Here is a 23,984-nt window from a genome sequence, read left to right as displayed (position 1 = left end):
GCATTTATAAAACCTTATTTTACTCACACAAAACCATTGAAATTCCATATATAGTTAGTTGCACTAACTATATATCGCGCACCCGCAATCCACTGCTGATGATGTCACATATTACATCATTCATGACATGGTCAGTGACATCACTGATGACATCACTGATGACATCTCAAATGACATCACTGATGACATCTCAAATGACATCACTGATGACATCACTGATGACATCTCATTTGACATTACTGATCACATCACTGATTATATCATTCATGTGATAATACGATGAACCTCTTCAGACTCTAATATAACCTTAGATACAATCAGTGTAAACAGACACTCACAGACTGTCACTCATCCATGGAGTTACTCACACACCTAGTCAGTCATGCAAAGAATCAATCACACCTCCATTTCCTCAACTATACAGTTATACAAACTTTACTTATTCAAACATATACTAACACATATTTACTCTCTTATACAATCCCTGATACAAGTTCACAATGATCCATACATCCACTCACACATTCACTGGCTCTTATGCACAGTTATTTATATATGTCAACTCTCACATGTACTGTGTTTTACATATGTACTTACTTTGACATGTAGCACTGAGATATCCATTCACTCACCAATACACTCATGCACACAGTCAACCGCCCATACAGCTGTTTCCACATGCACTTTTGAAACCATACATCTAGTGAATCAACTGCTCACACATCTATGCACAGAGTCATACACCTCCCAGCCACCCACACACACACTCAGTCTCCCATACAAATACTTGGGCAACCAATCAATAACCCATATAGTTACTCATATAGCTACTTATCAACACATGCAACAGTTTACAGAACAACAGACATAATGATGCACAAATTAAGACAGTTTAGTCACTAACCCATGCACTCAGTGAGACACATTTAATCACTCACTCATACAGTCAGTCATGCACCTACTAAATCCTTCATCCAGACACTTATACATCCACTCATTCTTCAATATGTAAGACATATTTTAACTTTACAGAAACATACAGTCACTGGATGTTGTCATCAGTGATGTCATCAGTGATGTCATTTGAGATGTCATCAGTGATGTCATCAGTGATGTCACTGACCATGTCATGAATGATGTAATATGTGACATCATCAGCAGTGGATTGCGGGTGCGCGATATATAGTTAGTGCAACTAACTATATATGGAATTTCAATGGTTTTGTGTGAGTAAAATAAGGTTTTATAAATGCGAATTCCTAACTATATATGGTCTATAACCTATGGTTTTTTCAGTGAATTTTCAAGGTTTTGTAAATGCTAATTCCTAACTATATATGGTCTATAACCTATGGTTTTTTCAGTGAATTTTCAAGGTTTTGTAAATGCTAATTCCTAACTATATATGGTCTATAGCCTATGGTTTTTTCAGTGAATATATATATATATATACATACATATATAAACATATATCATCTGTATATCTATATAAATACAAACATAAATGCATGCATACATATACTTATATGCATACAGATGCATGTTATTTACATGAAAGTTGAAAAAACACTAATAAAAGCAAAGCTAAAAAGCCACCTCATTACAAACAGAATGGCTTTAACTTAAACGAGGGCGAGATCTATTGCATTTTCAATGCTTGTTTACTTTGGTTCCATCAAGAAGGCATTCAGATGTGTCACACATTTGCCATAAATTCTGAATGTTAGCACTCTAGTTGCACATTAGATCACTGTAGTAAAGCTACTGCTCACCAGGGACGTCTGCTGCTGGTATTCAAAGTGCATGTTTCAGTCTGCATGTCACAATTTTTTTAATGAAATAGAAGAGGATTTGAGAAGTCACTCAAAATGATCCCTAATTTTTCTTTCTGCAGCACTAATCATAATTCATATGGCAAAATATACCCCCTCATTTTGTTCCTTTTTAAATTAAATGTTTTAAGAGTTACCACTTTATTCCAATCAAGATGGCTTCAGGTGTGCCATACCTTTGTAATAAGTAGGACTGTTAGCGCTCTAGTTGTTCTTTAGAACACTCTGGGACATTCTGTCATTGGGCTATACTTGGGCTACATCTGGGTGATATTTGGGCTACATTTGGGCTCTTTTGTCTCTGGTGGCCATTTTGGGAGACTGCATGTCAGAATTTTTTAACGAAATAGAAGAGGATTTGAAAAGTCACTCAAAATGTGCCCTAATTTTTCTTTCTGCAGCACTAATAATACCTTCTATTGCATAATATACCCCCTCATTTTGTTCCTTTTTAAATTAAATGTTTTAAGAGTTACCCCTTTATTCCCATCACAATGGCTCCAGGTGTGCTATACCTTTGTAATAAGTAGGACTGTTAGCGCTCTAGTTGTTCTTTAGAACACTCTGGGACATTCTGTCATTGGGCTATACTTGGGCTACATCTGGGTGAAATTTGGGCTACATTTGGGCTCTTTTGTCTCTGGTGGCCATTTTGGGAGACTGCATGTCAGAATGTTTTAATGAAATAGAAAAGGATTTGAGAAGTCACTCAAAATGTGCCCTAATTTTTCATTCTGCAGCACTAATCATACTTTCTATGGCAAAATATACCCCCTCATGTTGTTTCTTTTTAAATTAAATGTTTTAAGAGTTACCACTTTATTCCAATCAAGATGGCTTCAGGTGTGCCATACCTTTGTAATAAGTAGGACTGTTAGCGCTCTAGTTGTTCTTTAGAACACTCTGGGACATTCTGTCATTGGGCTATACTTGGGCTACATCTGGGTGATATTTGGGCTACATTTGGGCTCTTTTGTCTCTGGTGGCCATTTTGGGAGACTGCATGTCAGAATGTTTTAATGAAATAGAAAAGGATTTGAGAAGTCACTCAAAATGTGCCCTAATTTTTCATTCTGCAGCACTAATCATACTTTCTATGGCAAAATATACCCCCTCATGTTGTTTCTTTTTAAATTAAAAGTTTTAAGAGTTACCACTTTATTCCAATCAAGATGGCTTCAGGTGTGCCATACCTTTGTAATAAGTAGGACTGTTAGCGCTCTAGTTGTTCTTTAGAACACTCTAGGAGGCTGCAGTAGAACACAAAGGAATCAACTGACAGTCTCTGTCCTTGTTGGATGTACATGTTTTACTGAGAATGTCAGACTTCATTTTCACATGACTGAGAAAGATAATGTGAATTTATAGAAAATATGCTTTCAGTTTAGCTTATAGATCCCCTTCCAAACCACTGTGGGAAAATCATGAGATATTAGTTTTCTTTCAAACAATATTCATGATATCACAGCAGAAGGTTTTTTCACATGGTAAAATCACCTTAGAACCCACCACAATTCCTAAAACGACTATGGTACCATCAACAAATGATTTATAATGTAACTAAAGTCCTAAAACCCTCTATTAACTACAATGCTTTTTAATGAGGTGCTATCATGTATATTGGTCCCAAGATGGCTGCCAACACTTCTTGGATGAAGTGCTGACAGCCAATCAGATCAGATGTGTGGTTAGGCTCCGCCCAGATATATATCTTTTTTTGAACCTAAATTACTCAAAATCCACTGGAGCACATATATTGAGACCTAGCAAAGGCATATCGGGCTAACAGTCCCTACAATTTTGCCAAGTTTCGTGCAAATCCATTCAGCCGTTCGAGCTAAAAGTGAGGCCAACCGCCCTATGGAAATTAACATGGGAAAAACGCGTTTTGGGACCCCCCTTTTTTCTCGGCCCCCCCTTGATGAAACCCCCCCAAATTGTCAGGGGCTGCTCAAAAACAAAATGTTCCATTTTCCTGAAAATTTCAGCCAATTCCGTCCACAAACGCCAAAGTTATTAGACATAGAATTTTCAAAAATCCCATAGAGAAAAAATCCTAACTATATATACCTACTGGCGACCGCCAGTAGGTAATATATATATATATATATATTTATATATATATATATATATATATATATATATATATATATATATCTGGAAACCCTCAAACCACTTCCTGAATTCTCCCAGCGGCAGTCAGGCGAGGAAAGAGACACAGACCTCCGTAGTTTTCAAGTGGGCAGTATTTTTATTCAGTGACCCAACACAACGCGTTTCAAGCCCGTAAGCCCTTGATCACGTGTCACAGTTTTGAATACACCATGATTTTAATTTAAAGTGCAAAAAGCGCCCCTCCCACTGTTTGCATCACAGATCACATGTGACATATATATATATATGGAAAAAAGGTGGAAGAACGTGGGTGTATAAGCATAAGTATAAGAGGGTCTCAGCACGTTAGGTAATATGTTGCACGTAAGGGGGTTTGGTCCTGATGTCGGATCAAGGGTGGTCCCGATAGGCGACAAGGATCGCCGAAGGAGTGAAGGGTGGGTTCCTCAAGGGTGGGTGGGAGGGAGGCACGGGGGCAAGGGGTGAAAAATGGAAAAAATCAATCCTCATACAACTGTGGAGAAAGAGAACTATAATGACCGGGTGGGAACAGATTTTAGTCTATATAAGGGAGTCCCAAGATGAATAGCATTACCAATAAAATCAAGATGATTAGCTGGAATGTGAATGGGTTAAGAGATTGGAGAAAGATGTCTAGAGTGTGTGAGTTTCTGAATAACTATAATGCAGATATTTGCTTTCTTGAAGAAACCCACCTAGAAGCACAGGAGTGCAGGTTGGGGTTTGGCAAGCTTAGCTGGGTCCAAGATCTTCTCTGTTACGAACAAAAGGGCAACACTATGGGAGTCGCAATAGTAATTAGAAGTAATGCAGGGATTAAAGTGGATACATTTGAGACAGACCATTCTGGGAGGTGGTTGGTGGCTTCATTGTCAATAGGGAGCTCCCACTGGTGTGTGCAGCTTATTATGAGCCGAATCAAGATGCTCCAGCAGCCCTCTTGAAACTAAAAGCCAGCCTTTCTGATACAGCAGCACCCATCATCTTAGAGGGAGATTTTAATTTGATCTTGGATGAATTTTTAGATCGCACCTCAAGGGTTAAATACACCCCTCCCCGCAAATCACACCTGGAGCTCAGAAATATCTTTAAAGATTTCAATTTTATAGATATTTGTAGAGTTAAAAACGGTTGTAAAAGGGATTTGCCTTTTACAGCCAAAAGTATAGACATCACTCCAGAATTGATTTCTTCCTACTGGATCAGCCCATCTTTTCAGCTGTAGACTCCATTCTATACATTCCAGCTCTACTTTCTGATCATTCTGCCGTGGAGTTGATTGTCAACTTTAAACAAAAAGAACACCACAGAAAGTGGACCCTGGATAGATCCTTATTACTGAATGAAGATGTCAAATTAGACTTAGAGAACCATGCAGAGGAATATTTCAGGCATAATTGTCGCACTGCAAATGACCAGGTTGTTTGGGAGGCTTTCAAGGCCGTTTCAAGAGGATTATTAAGTACAATGATGATCAGGAGAAATAAATCTAGGAGAAGGCTGGGGGAAGAGTGCCTCTGTAAAATTAAGGAAAAAGAGCAAGAACTCCAGAGGGCCTCAGCAGACTACCAGAACATAGTACCACGCCTGCAATGTGAGCTGGATGGATTGTGGGCAGAATTTCAAGCTAGCATGGACAAGATTTTGACCAGGTGAACTGGTCTTATCTATGGGAAACTTTGTCTAGGTTTGGTTTTCCTTGTAATTTTGTTTCAGCAGTTAGGTCTCTTTATTTTGGCCCTCAGGCAAGAATTTTAGTTAATGGAGCTTTAACGGACTGGGTTACAATTTCCTGTGGCACCAGGCAAGGGTGTCCTTTGTCACCTCTATTGTTCCATCTTTATATTGAACCTTTTGTTTGTCAGCTCAGGTCCGACTCTCTGATTGAACCTTTTAAAATAGCAGATCTGGAGTTAAAATTTGCTCTATATGCCGATGATCTGCTTATGTACACATCTAATCCCACTGAAGCTATCCCTAGATTAGTGGATCAGGCTGAACTGTTCGGGGAAGTCCCGGGTTATAAAATAAACAAAGATAAGATCGAGATTAGGAAATGGAACCAAGATGTGGGACTACAAGGGATTAAGCCTCGAATGAGGTATCTTGGGATCCGTTTGTCCCAGAAAATTGAAGATATATCTAAGATCAATTGGACTAGAGTTTCTAAAGATATTTGTGGTTTGCTTCAGCGGTGGTCAAGCCTCCCTTTAAAATCTTTGGGAGGGTGAATTTTATAAAAATTATTATTCTGCCAAAGATAACCTTTTTATTTAATTCAATTCCACTATCCTTTATGACATCAGCTACTGCAAAACTGCAGGGAAAAATAAGCTCTTTTATTTGGAACACTAAGTCCTGTAGAATCTCCTGGAAAAAGCTTAGGAGAAGTTTAAACACGGGTTGGTTGACTCTACCAGATTTACTTATATATTGTCACTCATTTCATTTTAAGAATTTCAGAATACTGGCTAATAAGACGGATGCATCTTCACTGGGTTTATTGTTTCAGGCTTTATTGCATGATATTCCTCAGGGGCAAGAGTTTTTTCTTTTCAAATTTGGGGACCCAAAGTTTTATAAGAAAGTTAGTCTTAAGATTTTGGGTGCTGCCTTGAAGAACTGGCTCTACATCAGGAAAAGTCTTAAAAATCCTTACTACGCACCCCAGGCCCCAACCTGGGACTCTCTGGGTACCCCGGACTGTCTTAGAGATCAACTGTCCCGGCCTTTAAAAATGGCAGGCCTATTATGCTGGGGTGATTTGCAGAAAGATACCCTCTCAGGTATGACAGGTGGTACACTCACTAGATTAAAGTATTATCAGCTGGCAGGATGGTGGGCAACGAATTCCTGGGACCATGAAGAAGCAAGCTCCAAATTTTATTCAGTTTCAAGGAGGGGAAGATGGAAACGGGAGGTTTCTTTTTGGTATTGAGCTGGGGGAGTAACTGAACCTGAACTTCAAAAACTATGGGGCAGTGTCATCAGTGCTAACACCAATGATATTGGGAACATATGGGCGGACTCCTTTACTATGTTGCAGGCCGTCATAAAACCTGCTGCCCTTAAAATAAATCATCTATTATCTGCATATAGTGTATATTTTACACCTAGAAAACTAGCTAAGGTGACGGGCCTAGAATACCACTGTCCTAGGTGTAAGCATCCGGCTGAGGATGATCTCCATATGTTCGTGGATTGTCCGGGGATTTCCCACTATTGGACTGAGATACAAGAATTTTTGGAGGATGTGCTCCATCAACAAGTGGAGGTTACTCCGGGGACAATCTTTTTTGGCCTCACGACTGATTACCGCATGAAGGATCCAGCGTCTAAATTAATTTTTTATGTCATAATCCTGGCAAGGGGTGAGATATGTAGGGCCAGGAAAGCTGTAAATTCCCCAACCTTTGTGGAGTGTCTGAAACATATAATCTTCACAAGTGAATCCGACATGGCCCGTGACAGTACAAGCTATGATAAGATCTGGGCGGCCCTAGTGGCTTGGCGAAATAGGTAATGGTGGTCCTATGATTTTGCCTGGGCTCTGTTGGCTCTTTGTCTCCTAAGTAGCACATGGTCTGTTGGCGGTGTGAACTGGAGTGGACTAAGAAAACAGTATCGGCTTGAGGGATCTCCATCTTCCTCTCTTCATAGGCCTCAATGCCAGGGCCGAAACAGGTTGGCCAGCTGTGAGGCGATGTATGTTTCCCATCATGAATGCCCATCACGGTGTATGAGGACAAAAAAACAAAAGAATAAATTTAAAAAAAAGGTCATCAGGCTGTAGTTCCAAGTGTGCAACAGGGGCAGTCCTTCAGGGAGCAATCCTGTGAGGTGCAGACCCGGGTTCCAGTAGGCAGTCTTTCTTCTTGTAGGTATTTTAAGGCGACACATGCAAGATGCTATGCAGCTCTCACATATTTATTCAATGATCTAGGGTGATACACAGGGGGGTATCCCTGTCCAATGATGTGCATGGTGCCATCCAAAAGCATGACAGCTTCCTCCAAAGTGTGGCATATTCTTGTATCACAAAGCACTGCACTTTAAAATTGAAGCTGGAGATTTTCCCTCCTTTGGAGTAAGAGCTGGCTATCCAACTCAGGTCCATTAACAACTCACTAACCTCCTGAAGATTTCCATTACCGGGCCTGCCATCTGGCTTGGGTTACAGGAAAAGGGGGTAGACCTGACTGGCATTCCTTACTGGCCTGTTTTCTTTGAATCCCAGTTTGCTTTACTCAGCACCCACCTACCCTGTTCTTTGCCGCTGCAGAGCTCTCCCCATCAGATAACCTCTGCTCTATGAAGGCCACTTATCACCTCTTCAAAGCAGCCTGGCTAAGCCTGCTAAGGCTGACTTTTCAGGAAAGGCTGCTTGAAGACTTGATTTTTTTCTCACGGAAAATAAAGTTCTATAACTTATTTTCTGTACTAGTTATGATAAATGTAACAGTGGTAAGTTGTTGGATTTATCATTGCCCATCTTTTAATTATTTGAATTACATTTTGAGTAGTAGTAGTAGTAAAATACTTTATTTGGTTATGAATAACCATCAAAGTGTTCACAGCCAGGTACAATGACACAAACACCAACACCTAATACATAGAAAATAATACGTATCAAACTCATTTTGTAAAAAGAAAATCTATATAAACAATTTCAAAATATCGTCACAGCTTCCAGTTTAAAATTACAATTCGTCAACACCTCCTGAAAAGGCTATCTTGAACCCCTCATGTATTTAAACAGCATTTCTCCATCTGGTAAAAATAGATTAATAAAATGACTATGCAAAGTGCAACAAATACTAATGTGCAAAATAGTTTAATATATATTTCATTAAAAAAATGAAAACAATTAGCTATGGGCTTATAAATCTCTTAATCTGAGCAGCGTTAAGAAATATATAATCTACAGACTGCCTATACAGTTTTGCAGGACAATATCTTCTTACTAACGTTTAAAGGCAGTGCAATAGAATCATAAAGTGGCTGTGCATAGTGCATATACACAAATGCGCAAGCAGCAATTCAATAAGAAAGACATATTTGTTAGCAATATCATCAGTCAATAGCGTTTAAAATGTGTGTTCTCTTAAACCGAACTGCTTGTAAAAATGTGCTAACTGCAAATACTGTTTTTAACGATGTGTCACTTTTTAAAATCCTAAACACTTCCAACTGCTTATGAGCGCCCATGTCACGGCAAATTGGACCTAAACGTTTATGACGTAAAATACAATACTCTGCACAAAGAAACATTATATGTTTCTCACCTTCATTGCTCATGCCACATGCAGAACAGATTATCAAGTCTTGATTTATACACCATTTACTTGTGAAAGACCTTAAAGGATGAGTTCTGTAACAAAATCGTATGTACAAATTCCTAGTTAAAGGTGGGAATATTAAATCTAAGAAATCTTCAAACATTGGAAAATGCTTAAAATTTAAAAACATAGTAGTTCCAGTTACGCTTGAGCTGTTCATTCCGTATCTGTCATTTATGTAGGCCCAATATCGGTCTTTTATCAATTTGTGGTAGTTTCTACTAATAGTAGTAGGGTCATCCCATAAACTATGCATACCAAGTTAACAAAGACAGCCTGAAACAGGTTTAACCCATGGTATATTCCTGGCACCTGGGGATTTTGATAACTCGATCAGTGAGTCTTTGAAGACTCCAAGTTCTGGTGCGGTCCAATGTCAGATTCAATATGCTAAAGTTTTTAAAACGAGAAAAACGAAAGGAGCCTGGCCCTTAGGGACAGGTGAGGAGGCTGGACCTTATCTTACACAACCATACCAAAAATTGCCTCATCACCTACATTTGTATCCACACTTGAGGAAAGCTGAACACGCTACCTGTCGTATTCAACAAGGTATTTTTATTTTTACCAGATTAACTTTTCAATTAATCAAAGTTCAAAAAGATGAATTAAATACACATAAAGACACATTACTGCATTACATATTTACACCATGAGTGTCATACTCTTAAACTGTACAAATGTGTTTCTGATTTTGCTTGAAAAAACAGTCAAACACAAAATAAGTGATGATTCTAAAACAAACAGAACATTTCAAACATGTGCAACATACAACGATGCATTTTCTACAACTGTGGGGAGCGGTTAAAGCACAAAGAATAGTGAAAAAAGGAAGGGAAAGATAGAAAAGAAGCAAAGTTAATTTGTAAGTTTTTTGCCACCAGCAAGATGCTGGTATGAGGAAATGGATCACAATAAATCCTTTCTAACTGGCCGACGCGTTTCGATTCCAGTGAGTGATTTCCTGGAATCTCATCAGGGCGCAAAAATTCTGTCAGATTGTAGGAGATGCGAAAATGCACGTGGTTTCTATCTGTGCAAAGTCGAACTTCTTCAAGAAATGGACGGGGGACCACCGTCAGGAGGCGCATAAATGAAGCCTGACGGCTGCCGCTGTGTCAACGTTGTACTCTCAGGCGGGTGAGGGGCGGAAAAATGAAGTATTCACGCTTTCCTTGGCAACTGCGAGGCTTGAAGCTTCGTGTTATTCTATTTTAAGTATTCTCGTCATAGCTTCGGAATTGTGGAGGCATCCGCTGTGTCCTCTCTTGTCCCTGTCTGCGGCGTTCTGTGCCGAATCCCAAAAAACATGTAGGTGACGAGGCAATTTTTGGTATGGTTGTGAAAGTTTTTAAAACAGTCAGGTCGGCAACTCTTTTTATCCCAACATCAAAATACATAGAGGTAAGAGGTGAGCTGCATGGTAAACCAAGTAATTTCCTAATGAAAATATTTTCAGCAATTGTCAATGATTGGGAGTTGGCACAGCCCCACATCTATGCACCATACAGTGCCACTCCCTGTGCTATAGCATGAAAGGTTTCCAGGGTAGGAGAAATGATGCACAACTTGGTTTGGTTGTAAAACATTAAGATGGCATTAAATCTGTGTTCAATTATTAATGTACATGTATTCAATTGACTTGTCCTCCTGAGGTTGTCCATGAGTATAACACTCAAGTAATCAAAATGAGGTACTCTATCAAGAGCCTCACTTCTTACATAAATAGTATGACTTTTCTTTTTGGTCTTCTCAAACACCATGTACTTGGTTTTACTTATATTTAATTCTAGGGCTCTGGATTCACAAAAGCTTAAAAATGTATCAATGAAAATTTGGAGACCCATAGGTGTTTTGGATATAAGAAGAGAGTCGTCTGCAAAAATCAGAATTGGTAACTTCCTATTGTTCAGAGCCAGGGAATTATTTCTACAGTGCTCTAGAACTTCCACAACATTGTTAATGTACAGAGAAAATAAAGTAGGTTCTAGGACAAAGCCCTGGCAAACTCCTCTCTCAATTGGGATACGATCCATTACTTGGCCATTGGAGCCCCAGCAAACTTGAGCAAAATTGTTTACATGCAATTTGTTATTTAAGTGTACTAAGTTGCCTGGGACCCCCATGTTTAGCAGTTCTTGCCATAGGGTAGAGTGTGGTATAAGAGCAAACGTTTCTTTAAGATCTGTAAAAGCCACATAAAGTTTTTGAATCTATAACAAAACATATTTTCAGTATAAAACAGTGTATCTAAAAATCTGATCTGTTGTGCTAATCTTTGCTCTAAAACCAGCCTGATAGGGAGATAAAATGTCATTGGTTTTTTCCCAATCAAGGACTCTCTCTAAAATTTGCTTAGCAAACATTTTTGGGGTATTATCATTAAGGTTAATTGGCCTATAATTGGATGGTTCACCTGCGTGGCCTTTTTTTGTATATTGCTATAATTTCGGCTCCAAGCCAAGAATCTGGTGCCGTACCACCAGCTGCTATGGCATTTGACAATACATTTAAGTATATGGACCAGATCAAGGGTTCAGATTTGTACAGGTCTCCTGGAAGGTTTTGCGTGCCGGGGGCTTTAGCAGAATTCAGTGAATGAATCGCTCTAGTTGCATCTTCTAAACTGACAATACCAGGAATAGTGGGGTCCAAAGCTATAGGAACACTAGAATTATCTCTACTTTTAAAATCCTGTGAGTCCCCTGAAGCATAAAGAGCAGAAAAATACGCCACTTAATTATCCGAGGAATATTATAATGATGTGATTTAGACTTATCCATCTTTGTTTGGGCCACAAGACACAGAAACAGTCTAGTATCATTCATTTTACAGACGTTTTGCGTATCCTCCTAGCAATATTAATACTTAAATCATATATTCTCATGTGATCCTATGGAGCTAATATTAATCAACGATCCGGAAATTCGGAAATGGCAGTTCTTCCCTCAGCAGGGATCATAGTTACATGGCACCAACCCATGAGGCACCTAGGGGAGACAGTATGGGTGACTTATATGTAAAAAAAATAGATTACCACTTTGAAAGTATCTTTAATTCCAAAGTCGAATTTGCATATAATTTCCTTTTAAAAACAGTCTGCATAGCAGGGCTGCCTTTAAAAATAGAAGGGTAAAGGTGCCTTCAAGGGGATTTGTTTAGAAAGTGTTTGATGATTCAAAATGATTTACAAGGATAAATTAATATACCTTATCAACAATCAATTGAGCAGGGTAGGTTTTGATTAGCTATGAAGCCTCTTTTAGGTCAAAACATATAAACAACATATAAACAACAGACACAAAGGTGTATTCAAAAAATATAATTTGATCAAAGAGTCGTTTGGAAAGGTAAATTCATATACAGATAAGTGAAAATACAGAAAATACTTAGGCCTGTGGGTACACACACAAATAAAATAATAAGTGACTCGACAGAACCTAAGAACACCTATCCCAAATCAAAATGAATAAAACAAGACAGGGATAAGATGAAAGGTCAATGATTGTTGATAGGGTATATTAATTTATCCTTGTAAATCATTTTGAATCATCAAACACTTTCTAAACAAATCCCCTTGAAGGCACCTTTACCCTTCTACTTAATTACCCAAGCCCTCAAGGGTATTTTGGGTCGCTCACTTTTTGCTAATCTGCCTTTAAAAATGACAGCAGGCAACACAATAGTGCACACTCCAGTACAAGAAATCAACTGGGTCTTTAACCTCCCCTGACCTACTTTATACTAGCGACTTGAAGGTAATTTGCATCCCCCCCGTCAGATTTTATTCTTGGGACCTAAATGCTCCATCATTGCCAATTGTAGTTATACCTAATTACCATACACATTTTTCATCAGAGCACTGGCCTTGGACCTGGTTAGCAGAGCCCAGGGCCCAGTCAGAATTAGGTACTATCAGTATCAGTCAAAAATGGGAGTGAACAGCGCAGAAAGGATGACTTTCTCACGATATTCTGATAAAAACTTCAGATATTCTTGATTTTTCTTGAAAGATATACTACCAGAAAAGGGTTTTTAAGTATCTAACAGAGAGCAATGTGCAGTATCCCATGTGTTGCTTTGTCTGGCCATCGTATTTTTCAGAAATACTTTTAGTTGTGCTGGTGTTCATACCTGCAAGTTGGCAATCGTACATTGAAATTTCACTAGTGCAATACTAAAATTAATATTAAAAGTATAAGTTCCTTCTTCTTCATTAAAAGATTCAGTCCTTATGAGTTCTCTTAAGGTGGCTTCTGATCCATGTAGTAAATTATAGGCCCATCTAATCACATTTGCCAAGGTTCTGTTTTCAGATCATGGCACCACTGTATATTTAAACATATACATGTACATATATAAAGAGGTGTATTAGTGTTGGTGACAAAAATGACTAACAAGCCAATTAAATCTTCTTATTGCGCTTCCCACTGCAAAAGCATATTGCTCACATATTGCTCACATAGGTCTGCATTTGGGGTAGCCTCTTGAGTGCAAATTGAGCACACAGTAAATAGTGCTAGTGCAGAGTTTGGTGTTTAATTGGTTCTCAACTTGCGACCATTACACTTTACCAGGCACGGTTGGGTATCAGCGCCTAAGTGTCTAGGGCTATCTTGCTCTCGCACAATCATTACATTATGTTTTTCCGTGCCTCTTGCCACAGCAAGGACTCTTTGTAGCACCCGTCCTTGTTTATGGCCTCACACTGGGCCCGATTCACAGAATGAACTTAAGACTCAATCCTAAACTTACTACTACTTTGGTATTCACAGAATGCACTTCTTACTTTTGGCATTCACAGAATGAACTTACTACTTTTGGTATTCACAGAAGTTAGGATTTTGTCTTAAGTTTGTCTTAAGACAAACTTAAGACAGACTTAAGACAGACTTAAGACAGACTTAAGACAAGCTTAAGACAGACTTAAGGCTGACTTAAGACAGACTTAAGACAAAATCCTAACTTAAGTCTGTCTTAAGTCTGTCTTAAGTCTGTCTTAAAACAAACTTAAGACAAAATTCTAACTTCTGTGAATACCAAAAGTAGTAAGTTCAGTCTGTGAATACCAAACGTAGTAAGTGCATTCTGTAAATGCCAAAAGTAGTAAGTGCATTCTGTGAATACCAAAATAGTAGTAAGTTTAGGAGTGAGTCTTAAGTTCATTCTGTGAATCGGGCCCTACATTATTATATCATCTATGTGCATAAAAATAGGGATGTGGTTGAATAGCAATAGGAATACATCAGCACACTCTAATTGAGAACAGTCACTTTTTTACATTTGTTACTTGAGCTAGAGTTTGGCTAATAGAATTTCTATCTTCCAGAGCAGGAAATTTACCACCATTTCCTTTGCCCAAACTGCTGGGCTATCTAACATGCTGTGGTGAATACCCAGATTGTAAGTAACACCATCATTTTATGTGCCTGTAGCCTTCCACTATTTTTCAGGCAACCTTTCATAGAGTTAACTGTGCCAGATGTTGTGGCAGTTCTGTCACCCCAGATAGGACTGATCCGCCGTTAGAATATTAAGGTCAATAATATCAGTCTGCACAAATACCTAACCTACAATACTGACTACTTCTGCATTGTAATGGATAAGTAGGTGTAGAAAAGTTACTATTCTTAACTCCACACCACATCTACTCTCCTTGACAAAATAGGGAGAGTCCATATTGTGGCATTAATAATGCTATTCCCCCAACCATTAGGAGTAGTGAACTTGAATCATTGGTTGAGATAATGGAGTAGCTTCTCTTGACATTCTCCTTAACCTGAAGTACACTAAGGGCCTCACTCTGCCATATTACCAGTGATCCATTTTTTTTACCTGAAATTACTGGGTCAAGTAACACCAGACTCAGTTTTACCAGCTATGGAAAATTCATTCCAACAGTCATACACATGCCTCTCTGGCACCAGACACCTACTCAACCTGCATCCACCCTGACTTGCAATAATACCCAGACCCAATTATCCCTTTTCCAACGACTATGAGCATATAGTTCATAAGCTAGGAAAAGCCCTGTAATTGAGCCCATAATCAGGTCTGTCATATGGAAATGGAACCAGCAGTGCTTTATTTGAGCTGATGGTGTCCGGTGCTCAGCACTGTCAACAATGGTACTTATGACAGCCTGCCCCATGGTGGCTGTGTTTGTAGAGTACAACAACAGTTCTTTATTAAATTAATATGCATTACAACTGACTATTACCTGCGACCTAAGCCATTATTTAAGCTTTGGGGACTTCAATAGTCTGAACTTAGAGGAATATGATGCATGGCAGTTGTATTGGTACAGTCATTGGCAGCCCTGGCAGGAGAATTGGGTGGTGCCAGATGCAGTGGCCCGACCGTTGCCCTGGCACTTACTTTTCCGCAAATTAAGCACTCGGAACCAGTGATACCATGCTACCATTGTATTTCCCATTCCAGGGGGTCAATACATTGCGGACCTCATTTTCTGGTGTGGCAATATCAGCTGGAGTCTGAGAATATGAGACTGGATCCATCGAGTAACTCGACACCAAATAGTGTTTAGCTCAAAAGGAGACCCTCAATAGGACTCCAATGCCACTATGGCCAGATTCATCAGAGGATTTCTTTGCCCTTGTGTCACTCAAGGTGATGCAAGGGCAGCACAATCTTAAGTCTGATTTACCGAGATACGGAGAGCCACCTTGCTTGGCCCTGCATGGCTTGGTAAATCTGGAGTAACGCAGGGGCACACAAATCACTGCCATGTGTTAATATGCACTGCGAAGGCGCATTCATAGAGTTACCATGAGTAGTAAACCTGGGAATGCATCACAATGGTATGCCTTCCTGATAGAGGTGTAACTAGGAGACATATCTTTATTTCTCTTCATTGTTTTCTCTTTCCTAGCATGCTGCATTATGCCGCATACGTAGAAAGAGGAACATGCCTCTTATGATTGTTTTTGTACTAGAAGGTGTACCTTCCTGCACAAAACAATCCTACCTACAACGCAGGCACCCTTGCACAATAGCGAAAGGGTGCCTGTATTGGTGCCAGGCAGCAGATTGTGCACAAGTGCAATCTGAGTGAAGGAATGTGTTATATATTGCTAAATATGGCACATTTCTGCCCTCTCCATTTGACGCAGTGCAGAAAGTTGCCTTACCGCTTTGCGCCAAATATGGATTGATTGGCTTAATCTCTGTTATCGCCATCCTCCTTCTCAGGCCCACAATCACACAAAATCGAATTGCACTATGTCCTAAACTATGAAAAGCCAACGTATTGCGTTTGACTAAGGAACTAACATTTTCAGCCTTCTGTAAGTGTTTCATCACTTTTGATAGTAAGCAACGAGATCAACAATTGCATTCACTTTATAAGCACATCTGTACTATGAAAGGGAACAACACATTTTTATTAAGGTGGCCATATGGTCAGAGAGACAGCTGAAATGATTAAGGTTTTACTTTCAGTACTGGTAGAATGCATGATTTGTGTTAAAAGTCCAATCAAAGAAAGTTTACTTGTCTCACCTGCATCATATTACTCTTGTCTTTTAATTTATTTACCACAGAATGGAAATTAGCATATATATTGATGTAATATTTTATTACAGTTTTGTTGCTATTGGTGTGGAGACGGGTACTATATAATACAGCTCGTGGTTGGCAGTGTAAAAAGTGATTAGTATTGTTGTAGAAGAATTATTTTGTTATACCACTTCCACCATCTGTTAAATGAGCGCCTTGTCTAGCAAGAGCGGTAGTTAAAAGAGCTAAACACAAGAGATGCTTCTTTGTTTTATTTCGCTCCTACTTTTATTTCTGCCTGCTCTTCGCCCTGTCCTTTTTTCTCGCCCTCGTGAACTGTTTGTTCCTCTTTTTCTCTCCCACGACTTCCGCACATTCTTACGCTCTTCTCAGACTCCCACCGACCTGGTACCTACTCAAGGCTGCAACAAATGTTGTATTCGTTTTAGAGGTTGTTTATGAAGAGTCCAATATACTGATTCCAGACTCACTGTGTGAGGATGATACATTTTAGCCACGACCTGATATTAGGACATCCCAATTTTTCTTTTGCGTTGATTATCACACCTCACATTTCAAATTCTAGAGCTGGAACGTGTTGTACACTGGCACTGGAACAGGGGGCGTGGCTGGTGTGACAGCAACCTCAGATGACTGGTAGGGAGGTTAGGGCAAAACCTACAAATTAATAATACTCAATTCTTTCTACTTTTGCAGAATTTTGCTTGTGTATCAAGAGTCAAATGAAACAGGCCAAAGTAAAAATGTCACCTGATAAAACGACTGCATTGTCTTTTTTTATGCATATCTATGTGACACTTCCGACCCTCCTGAGAGAGAAGAACTACACCTCCAAGCAGCTCCTGCAATTAAAAGGAGAGCCCATACTGGTTCTTCCTGGTTTTTGCACCAGCCCCACAGGCATCTTAGCTCACTGGCATAACGAAAATTGAGGGGGCCTCCCTGCAAGGTACATAGAGGGGTCCCATCCGGGCTCAATCAGGAGCTTTGCAGCCAGAGTGTAGTGCCGAGGGGGCCCCCTGGAGCTTGGGGCCCCCCGCATCATGGGGGCTGCGGGGGCCTGTGTTACGCCCCTGTCTTAGCTCCGCGCTGTCTCCCACCCGTGGTATGCAAGCGGGTATCCTCCAGGCTAATGCTCGGAAGAGGTTGGGCTTGGCCACTCCTATTTCACCAGACCCCATGCTGAAGGTACAATGCCCACTCCCCCTGTCTCTGCACTGCCTGCCACTGCACTGCCTGCTGTTCCTGCCTCTGCACTGCCTGCTGTCCCTGCACTGCGCTGCCTAGCACCCCTGCACTGCCTGCTGTCCCTGGCTGCCTTCTATCCCTGCACTTCCTGCTGTCCCTACACCTGTGCTGCCTGCTGCCCCTGGTCTGCTTCCTACCTATACGCTGCCTGCTGCCCCTGTCCTGCCTGCTGTCCCTCTTCCTGCACTGCATGCTGTCCCTGCCTCTCTGTTGCCTACTGTCCCTGCAATGCTTGCTGTCCCTGCAAGGCCTGCTGTGCCTCCATCTGAGCTGCCGCTCCCCCTGTGCCTGCGCTGCCTGCTGTCCCTGTCGATGCTCTGCCCGCTGTCACTGTCCTTGCATTGCATGCTGTCCCTGCCCATGTGCTTCCTGCTCTCCCTTCGTTGCCTCCTGTCCCTCCGGTTCTGCTCCCCCAGTCCCTGTGCTGCCTGCTGTCTCTGCATGCCCCAAGTCCTTGCCTGGTGCCCACGACCAGTAGGAACACCTTCTAGGCCCATTTATGGAAGCCACTGTATGGCCATGCAGCAGATCCACACTGCAAGCACGCTGCCAATGCACCACCAGTTGGACAACGCCCGGCGACGGGATGCCTGCCCCTCCAGCCACTCGACGGTACACTGCCAAGGAACTCCTGGACCCCAGACACCAAAACAGTTGTATCTCCTCCTTCCCACAATCCACCGAAGGACCTTTCACCAGCCAGCACTGCCACTTCTCCTGTGACACAAACTACGAAAGATCCTGAACCACTGCTGCCCACAAGTCAAGACCAAGAACACCCCGCAACCACTCCATTGTATCCTGCTCAACGCCTCACAAATTCACCATAGAAATCTGGGACACCATCACTTCCCTCTCCACGGACATTGCTTTCATCACTGAAACATGGCTAAACCCTTCCTCAAACCAAAACATACCTACCACCATGCCCGAAGTGTACAAGATGATACACCGAGACTGTGCCATCAAACACGGCAAAGACATCTACATCTTCTTAAAGATAACCATCAGATGCACCATCACCAACAACTCCACCCCTCTCATGGACCACCTCAACTTCCTACAACAAACTGATGCATAGACCATGATAAGATGCACCCTTGCCTACAGACACCATGGACCCTAAGCATTCTGCGACGCCATCCCCAAACTCATCGCCCCCCTAGCTTTCAAATCTCACCACTACATCCTACTCAGCAACCTCAACTTCGAAGTCAATAACCTCAACAATGCCAACTCCATCACCGTCCTGGAGAGCATAGACAACATTGGCCTCATACAACTTGTCACTGAACACACGCACAAAGCCGGGCATACATTCGACCCAATTTTCACTGCCAGTGACAGAATCAAATTCAGCCACACCACAGAAGTCACCTGGACTGATCAAACCATTGAAAACTTCTCCATCACCGACACCAGCACACTATCACCAGGCATCAGATCTCCTACCACTGCAGCTGGAACAATGTCACCAAAAAACAGTGGTTACAAGCCCTCACCACCTCCCAACCTGAGGCCTCAACTGACCTCACCCAGGATGTCCAGAACTTCACTGCCAGGATCTCAGACAGCACTGACATAGTCGCACCACTGAAATCTACAAAATCCATCAAGACATCCAAGCATGCCAGCTGGTACACTCCATAACACAGGACCTGCCATCAATTGGAGAAAATATGGCGTGCCACTAAGAACCTCGCCGACAGAGCAGCTCACAAAACAGCCCTCAGCAACTTTCACTGGCACATCAAGGAAGCCAGGAAAGCAGCCTTCACCACCTGCATCGACTCCACGCCAACTACACAAAGGAACTCATCAAAATATTCAAATCATTCTCCAACCCTACAGCCATAGAGAACACCGTCCGACCCTCACCAGAACTCCAGGATTACCTCTCAGACTACTTCCACAGCAAGTTCATCCACACCAAGAACAATTTCAACCCCCAACCTGCCTCCCTAAATCCCAACGACCTCAACCAACCAGAGAACATCAGCCAAGCCATTACCACCTGGTCTCCACTCACCACTCTGACCACCTCAGCAATCATGTCTTCCATCTACTCCGGGGTTCCCACCAACCCCTGCTGCCCCCTCACCACCTCTGCAACCTTGCAACTAACCCTATCAACATGCAGATCACCAGCATCCTTAGCTCCTCCATCTCCACTGCAACCTTCCCTGACAGATGAAAACACACAGACATCAGACCACTCCTAAAGAAAGCTGCAGCCGACATAAGCAAACCCAAAAATTATCATTCGATCTCCCTGCTCTCCTACCTGGCCAAAGTACTCAAGAAAGCCATCAACCAGCAGCTCACTGAATTCCTGGAACAAAACAACCGACTGGAAGCCTCACAATCTGACATCAGAAAAATCCTCAACCGAGGAGAAGTTGTGGCCCTGATCCTCCTCAACATCTCTTACGCATTCGACACCATCTCCCACAACACACTCATCAAAAGACTACAACATAGGCATGCAGCAAGATGCCCTCAAGTGGATCGCCTCCTTCCTGACAGGACACATACAGAGCATCCAACTGACTCCTTTCACCTCCGCACCCAAAGACATCATAGGCGACGTACCTCAAGTATCATCCCTCAGCCCCACCCTGTTCAGCATCTTCATGACCCACCTTGCAGATGTCGTCAGATCTCATGGACTCAACAAAGTCTTCTATGCAGATAACACTCACCTGATCCTCTCGCTCACCGAGTACCCCTCCAACACCAAAACCAACTTCTGCAACACCATGTCTAACGTAGCCAAATGGATGAGAGACAAATGCCTCCAACTCAACTCTGACAAAACTGAAGTACTGATCTTCAGGAAGAACACCTCCACATGGGACCACAGCAGGTGGCCTGCAGAACTCGGACCCACACCGACGCTAACCAACCATGGACACAATCTTGGTATCATCCTCAACAGTGTTGGAATTAAACTTTTTTGCTGCCATATTACTTGTGCTTCACATGTTATTGTTAGCATTCATGTAGCTAATTCATTATTTAGTCTTAATGCATATGTTTGCAATCAAAAAGTATAGATGTGTTGTGAATTAACGTTAGCATTTGTGCTGCCATCTTGGATTTAGTAGACGCCATCTTTTATTATAATTGAAACTGCTACTTGATTATTTACGAGAAATTGCTCCTGGATTCGTTTCTTCATGTTCTGTTTTGGATCCTTTTACTTGCACGTGTTCTCATTAATGCATGCCTTTACCATTGGATAGAGGCCTTCTCCAACCTGCTTGGTGGGGTGGATAAACGAGACAACTTTGGGCAGTTTTTAGCTTGTGCTCGGCAAAGGAATCGAAACCCATGCTCTGTACCCCTATTGTATTAGAACATTTAACAGTATTTTCCCATAGTAGGCGGGTCTTTGAGGGCTCCGCAAAATGCATAATGTAACTTTATGCTTGTTAGAGTCAGCCCCTCGTCACCCATCACAGGAGGCTTATCAGACTAGACTCCACTGCAGTGTATTTACTATTAAACCAATCCGTTTGTATTCTCTACTGCGTCATTGACTATTCATTGTTAGGAAGGCTGGAGGAGGTCATGAGTGACTCGGGTGGCCCATTTAGGTTCACTTCCTTCAGTTGGCGCCCGAAACAGGGACTCCACCAGGTGACCCATTGCGCCCCTAGTTGGGTTGCAGAGGTCGGGGTTGCGTTTGGTTGGATGGGCGGATCGGGGATCCCCACACGACCAAGCTTGGTTCTTGCAGCTGCCCCGCCGGACTGATCGGGCGGCTCCTCATCTAGTGGTCACGCTGGTTGGGGTCCTGAGAAGGTGAAACCCTTGGATCTGACCATTTGGTCAGAACAGTCGGCAGTGGAGAATTATCTTGTTTGACCTGTGAGTATCACTTGAGTTTGTCTTTATCCTTGGAAAAATATGGTGCCACCTTGGTTAACTTGATGGGTCTGGAGACCCTTGTGATACGAAGCATTTGGAACATTCCGCTAGGCCACTTGTTGAATCTGACTCATTCTTGAAAAGGCCTGGGGCTAGAGCCTATCTTGTCTTGGTGCATTCTGAGGACTGACTTGTTTTGGTGCAGTCGGTGAAATGCTCTTGAGTTTTTTTTTGCCTGTGTGTGTTTTTATTTGTGTGTGAGAGTGTTGGTTGTATGAATAGTGAATGTGTCTGATGTTCGGATGCCATTTTGAGTAACATGTGGTGTCTGGGGTGCAGCTGTTGTTCCATTGAACATCGTCTGGAGGAGAGGCAACATGTGCCTCCAGAAAGCAGCCTGAGTTTTGATATGTATGTGAAGCATGCTATTTGTCCTATTATGTTTCGTACCTTATGGCACAAGGATACAAGGGACAATACTGAGCTTCAGTGGCCACTGGAAGGTACATTTCATGAACAGAAATTGAATTATTTACAGGACAAATTCTAGGCAGTCGATGTTTGATACTTTACAGGTGTTCAGAAGGATGCTAAGCAGAAGTGTATACAGGCTGTGAAGGAATTTAGGAAAAATAAATGCAGACAGTAGTTCAGAAAGCTGTAGCTTATGACAGAGAGCAAATGGAAAAAGGTATTGAGTGTGCTGGGAGGAAGTTTTTTAAAAATGTAATAAGTCCTATGTGAGATAAATAACGGTGATGGATCAAGCCCTGATCTTTGGACTGGGTAAGAGTGGTCTGCTTAATTCAGACACTCTGTTCATCACCACCCCCTTTTCTGAATCGTTTTTGGCCACTATAGGTGTGGCAGGGTATACTCAGACATGAGTCCCTTTCTCATTGCACCATCAGGATTCAAGCAAGCCGGGCCGAAGACAGCTGAAATGCCAGAAACCGGTCCCCGGTAGCTTGTCTCCTTTCTGGTGAAGAATTGGCTTGGTAGTTTAGTCTGCCCTGTTCCCATGATGCACTGGGCCAGGGTCAGACTAATTTGCATATAGCCAAGTTCTGAGCTGGGAAAGTGCAGTGAGCTAAAAAAAACGGTGATGGATCAAGCCCTGATCTTTGGACTGGGTAAGAGTGGTCTGCTTAATTCAGACACCCTGTTCATCACCACCCCCTTTTCTGAATCATTTTTGTCCACCATAAGCGTGGAAGGGTATACTCAGATGTGAGTCCCTTGCTCATTGCACCATCAGGATTCAAGCAAGCCGGGCCGAAGACGGCTGAAATGCCAGAAACCGGTCCCCGGTAGCTTGTTTCCTTCCCAGTATAAGAATTGGCTTGGTAGTTTGGTCTGCACTGTTCCCATGATGCACTGGGCCAGGGTCAGACTAATTTGCATATAGCCAAGTTCTGAGCTGGGATGGTGCAGTGAGCTAAAAAACGGTGATGGATCAAGCCCTGATCTTTGGACTGGGTAAGAGTGGTCTGCTTAATTCAGACACTCTGTTCATCACCACCCCCTTTTCTGAATCGTTATTCAGCAATGGGTAGAAGCTTATTTCCATGAAGAGTCGGTCTATACTCCATGGAAGAGAAGTGAAGTATTAGCTCTTAAGAGTCAGCTACCAGACCCTAGGGAGAACCCTACAGCCTATTATAAAGAATTGACGGAGGCCGCCTCTTCGTCAGTTATGACATTAGCAGATATTGAGATGTTCTTTGGGCTATTGGTGCCAGTGGATATATGGAGGCTGGTGCATACACAGAATCACAGAGTGGAATTGGGTAGCTCTTGGGATGAGATTAAGGCGTGGGATAAGGAAAGAAAACCAGATGAGAAGCCAAGGGCTGAGATTTTGGCTTTGCCAATTCGTATCATTACTTATTTGCATTCTCTTATCCCACCCAGAAAAGTAGACTGGGATAAGTTGACAGCATGTTGTCAGAAGAAAGAGGAAAGTGTGTCTGTTTTTTTACTTCGTTTGAAGGGGTGTTTTGGGATTTTAGTGGGC

The sequence above is a fragment of the Lissotriton vulgaris genome, chromosome 3_1, assembly GCF_964263255.1.
Source record: "Lissotriton vulgaris chromosome 3_1, aLisVul1.2, whole genome shotgun sequence".
Classification (NCBI taxonomy): domain Eukaryota; kingdom Metazoa; phylum Chordata; class Amphibia; order Caudata; family Salamandridae; genus Lissotriton; species Lissotriton vulgaris.
This window is presented reverse-complemented; position numbering follows the sequence as displayed.